This window comes from Marmota monax, unplaced genomic scaffold (assembly GCF_021218885.2).
Source record: "Marmota monax isolate L192 unplaced genomic scaffold, Marmota_monax_Labrador192_F-V1.1 WCK01_AAM20220418_F8-fsc00225, whole genome shotgun sequence".
NCBI lineage: Eukaryota > Metazoa > Chordata > Mammalia > Rodentia > Sciuridae > Marmota > Marmota monax.
The window spans coordinates 1,156,389-1,161,888 of NW_026694524.1; positions in this window are offsets into that span (position 1 = coordinate 1,156,389).

The window sequence follows — 5,500 nt, forward strand, 5'->3', positions numbered from 1 at the left end:
AAATACTGTGCTGTTTATATTTTCTACAATTTCACAACTATCCCCTGATTATAGATGAGACTATCAAGTTCAAAGATGTTAAATAACTTGTCCTGGGATTAACAAAAAATATTAATAACTTGTCCAGGCTAGCCAGTTGCAAAATAAAATTAGAACTCAGGCCCAGCTCACCCAGTAGGGCTGCCTGTGTACACTTTCAGCAGCACACCTAAGCTGTGGAAGAGGGCAGATGTTGGTGATGTATGGTTGTGCATGCATGCATACTTTCTATGATTTATGAAGATTAATTTTTATTGGAAAATAACATTTATGTTATAAAAGTCAAGAGTGTTTGATAGCTAAAACTCAGATACTTACCAAAAAAAAAAGGTAAGGAACTATCAGACCCCTTAAAACCCCTTCTACTTAGAGCCAACCAATCTTGGCATCTTCATATCCATTCATAGAGACTGTAAGTATATGTATACTAAAGGGCATGGCCATTTTAAAGCTTTACTTATGGACTGCCAAACTTCCAAGAAAACTGTTGTTGTTTTTTTAAAATATATTATAGTTGTCAATAGATCTTTTATTTTATTTATATGTGGTGCTGGGGATAGAACTCAGGGCTTCACACATTCCAGGCAAACGCTCTACCACTGAGCCTCTACTCCAGCCCCAGGAAAACTGTTTTATACTAGTATACTATATTAAAATAAAATGTCATTATCAGAGCATGTTAATTGGGATATCACGGAATCACAGTCAAGTTTCTGTAGTATCTCAGAAATTTCCATTTGAAGAAAGCTACAGTGTTGTCAGCATATAAAAGTATTTGTGCTTAAATAACAACTAGTTAGATTTTTTAATGGAGTGGAACAACATTATATCACCAACAATGGCACTGATTACATTTACCAAGACATTTTTTTTTAATTATGTGAGGAAAAATTCAAGATACCTTTGAATTACACAAAAAGGAAGTGGGCAGAGAAAGGGAAAGAACTGGGGATTGAACTGGAGTAAATCTTGTCATCTGCATATTTGAATATGTCACAGAGAACTGAACCCCACTATTATTTATAATACACTAATAAAAACATTAAAAAGAAATTATTGGAAAAGCAAGTCATTCTTGGATAGGAAGACTCAAATTACAAAAGATGTAAATTCTCTCCAAGTTAATTCATAAATTCAAAATGATAGCAATGTAAATTGAAGCAGATTTTATTTACTTACTTATTTTGAGTGATGTGGGTAGGAATAAGACAAAGTCACTCCAAAGCTCATATGGAAAAATGAACAAACCGAAATAATGGAGACAATGTAATAAAGGGGGTATAGTAGGGAAGACCATCTGTGCCAATCAAAAAACCATTTTTTAGGTCTTCAACAATTAAAACAGACATTAGTTCACAAATATTAAGAAAATTGAACAAAATAGAGAAAATACTGAAGTAGCCTACACTACATGCAACATATTACTATATTATATAGGTAGCCTCTTAGAGCAGTGCTGAAATACAGCTATTCAACAAATTGTTATGGGGAACTGTGTTCACAATCCCAAAGTAAGAAAAGTTTTTTTTTTCTTAATGATTGGTTTAATCAACAAAGATGCAACTAGCAATGAAATTGATGCTATAACTGGTCAAAAATAATAAATAAATTTACTTGAAATTTAAAAAAATGTTTTGAAAAAACTTGGTAATCATGTGGAAAATAGTAACCTTTGATTTATTACCTGGTGCTTTTCAGCAGCATAAATTCCAAACAGATGAAATATGTAAATGAAATCTTGGAAGTGCTAAAACAAAATATGGAGAAATTATTTGATAGCCTCAGAGTAAGAAAGGCCTTTTAAATTTCAAATTACAGAAATTATACTGTTAAAAATTGATATACTTTACTACCTAACAGGTAAAAGTTTCTACTTGAAAAAATAAACATAAATTCCAAAGACATGAAACACTAAGAAAAATGCAATTTATATTACCATCAAAAGTGATTCCTCCTGCTAATTATCCATGTAAATCCTTGAAACAACTCTTCTCCACTAAGGATTAGGTATATAAAACAAATACAGGAACAGAAAACAAAACTTTCTGGTCATTTTAAAAGGCAAAATAACATATGATTAGACAATTATTTGGCAGAAACTCAGAATTACATCCAAATAAAGAAAGCATATAACCAAACCAACAACTTTGAAGATCACTTAATGGGAAAATAAAATAACCTCACTCTTTCTATAAACATTAAATATTTCAATTCGAAACAACCCTGTTCCCACTGTGGTCGTGGCTTTCCTTTATCCTGGCTCTTTCACCTAGAATTATGGTGAGCATGAAAGGCCCTCTGAGCATGCTCAGAATCTGGTTAAAATTCTAGGCTGCAATTTATTTTTGTGGACAAAGCCTGAAGCTGACCATCCATCCATCCTCAAGTGAGGATGGCCCCCTTTTGTACCTCAAGTTGTCTTGCAAGTGTGGGAATTACCTGTGCAGGCACGGAGCTAGGTTCAGGCTGTTCAGAGGACAGTAATAGCCACAGCCTTCCCAGGGGACCCCATCATCTTCACGCTGCTGAAACCTAGTTCAATTTCCCCAAATCCTTTGAAAAATGATCATGAAGCAGGAATGTTTAACTGGTCCCAAGTGGTAAAGGACCACAGGTTTCTGGCTGTGCTCTGAAAAACCTTACCACAGTTAAGATTGTAAGTCAGTCCAGCTGCCAACTGAGGAAAATTCCATTAAATTGTGTTCACCAGAATACATACATATTATTTGACTTATCATTTGCTTTGCTTTTCAATACATTTAAATTCATTTAACAGAGGATGTATGGCTGTTGTCTAAATACCCTTTGATTAAATTTATACTTAAATTGAGATGAATTCAACAAAATTAAAAGTTTTATATTTTGGATATATTCTGTATATCAAAGCAGCCTTTATTTGATGAAGAGAGAGGAGAAAAAAAAGAAAGATAGAAAAAAGAAATGAGAAAGGAAAAAGAGGACAAATGAAATATATATAACCAGGTAACTCATTTGGCACAAAATGGAGATTTTTCTAATAAACTACCATGGTAAGTTTCTTCTGCCTGTGACAAAATTTAATGATCAAACTGTTGGTTTGGAAATTAAATGCAAGTGTGATTTTTTTTCTGCTTATCTGAAATGGGTGTTCTCATCTGAAATGGGTGTTCAAAACACTACTTCTTGGTCCTATGAACTATAGCTAGAAGTGACTGCTGGGACACAGTGACAGGAATGTTGACCACCTGGGCATCTGAGAACATAAATTTTCTATCCAAATACTTGTCTAAGAATTAATCTATGTTTACCCAATGATGATTTTTAATGGGTGTATTTAAAAGGATGTGAATGATGGGGACAAAAGAGTATAGGTGGCAAAATAGAGCCTTGGCAATTTGGGTCTCCTGGGACTGCTCTCTATCCCTCCCTTGGTGCCCAAAGTCCTCTTTTTAAATTTTTTTTTAGTTATAGGTGGACACAATATCTTTGTTTTATTTTTTTTATGTGGTGCTGAGGATTGAACCCAGTGCCTCACACATGCAAGGCAAGCACTCTCCCTCTGAGCCACAACCCCAGCCCCCCAAAGTCCTCTTGACACCCTCATCACTTTCAATTTCTTATGGCTCAATACATGATTAAATAGTTCAGGAATATAAAGATGCAAATAAGGACAAAAGAGACCATTACCTCCTTGGGAAGCTGCATTTCACCTAGGATAACAACCTATAACTAGACAAATAAAACTAGGTCAGTCCTTTATAAGTAGCCTCAAACCCCAACTTATAGCTGAGCACTCATCACATATACTCAAAAATTAATTTATTCACACATTTATTCTTAAACTAGTGAATCCATTCATTCATTTGCTAAGTACATAGAAAGCATCAATTATGTTTCAGGTTTGGTATTATGTTCAGAGTTTCAAATGTAAACCAGTAGGAAAAATCTTCTTAGAGATGACATGCTATGAAATAATGCCTGAAAACTCCCCAAATTTGAAAAAAGACACTAAAAACATTGAGTGAAATCAGAAGTGTGTTAACCCCAAAGAAATCCATGCCACTAAACATTATGTGTTAACTAGTTTTTCATCTCTGTGACCAAAATACCAATTGAGAACAACGTAGAGGAGGCAACATTTAATTTGGCTCATAGTTTCAGAGGATCAGTCCATGGTCGACTGGCTCCATTGTTCTGGGTCTGACATGAGGCAGCACATCATATTAGAAGGGTATGGCAAGGGGAAAGCTGCTCACCTCATCAGAGCAAGGAAGCAGATGGGAGGCACCAGGCACATACCCCCAGTGACCTACTTCCTCCAGCCATGCTCCACATACCTACAGTTACCACCCAGTTAGTTCTTTCAAATTACTAATCCATCAAATGAATTAATTTACTGATTAGTTTGCAGTTCTTGAAATCTGTTTCATCTCTGAACATTCTTATATTAACACAGGAAATTTTAGGGGACACCTCATATACAAACCATACCACATTATAATGAAACTTATGAAAACTAAAGACAAGAGGAAAAAGCAGGTACATTTCCTGTATAGGAATACCAATTTGACATCTGAAGCCATAGAGGCCAGAAAGAAGTGCTGAAAGAAAGAATTGTCAACTGTGAATTTGATATCCAGCAAAATAATCGTTCAGGAATGAAGAGAAAATAAAACTATCTCAGATAAAGGAAAACTAAAAGAATTTCTTGCTAGAAGAAGGCCAACTCTAAAAAAACTGGGTAAAGGAAATTCTTCAAACCAAAAAGAAGCAATAAAAGAAGTAATAGTAAAACATTAGGATCAACAGAAGAGAAGGAATATAGGTAATAAAATAGACTATGCTTTACCTCATGAGTTTTATAAATCATGTTTGATGATTGAAAGGAAAATTATAGCTTATATTATGCTCAAGGCAATAATATTTAAAAGTGGTTAAGGTAAAAGGACCTTAATTGAAGTGAGGCTTCCACATTTCACTAAAAGTGGTAAAATGTGGATACAAGTAGACTGCTATAAGTTACAAATCACTTTGCAAAATATGTAGAGACAAATACCTAAATATAATATAAATAAATCAAGTTGGATTCTAAAAATTGTTCAACATACAAAGAAACAAGCAGAGGAATGAGGCCCACTAGAAACAAATTCAAAACAAAAAATAGAATAGCAAGCTTAATCAAGCATTAATATAAAAATAATTGCCTTAAAGACAAATTATGAAAATATAACAAAGAGGAGGAATGGGCAAAGGAGAATAAAAAGTAACAGTGCAGCTATATTCTACTTTCAAGAAATTCATTTCAAAATTTACATATATAGACTGAAAGTAAAAGGATGCAAAAAGATAGGTCATGTAGGCATTAATGCAAAACAGCTGAAGTGGCTATATTAGTATCTGACAAAGTTACTTCAGATCAAGTAAGATTACTACAGACCAAGTAACAGTACTTAATAATAAGAAGATCAATCTACCAAGAAGA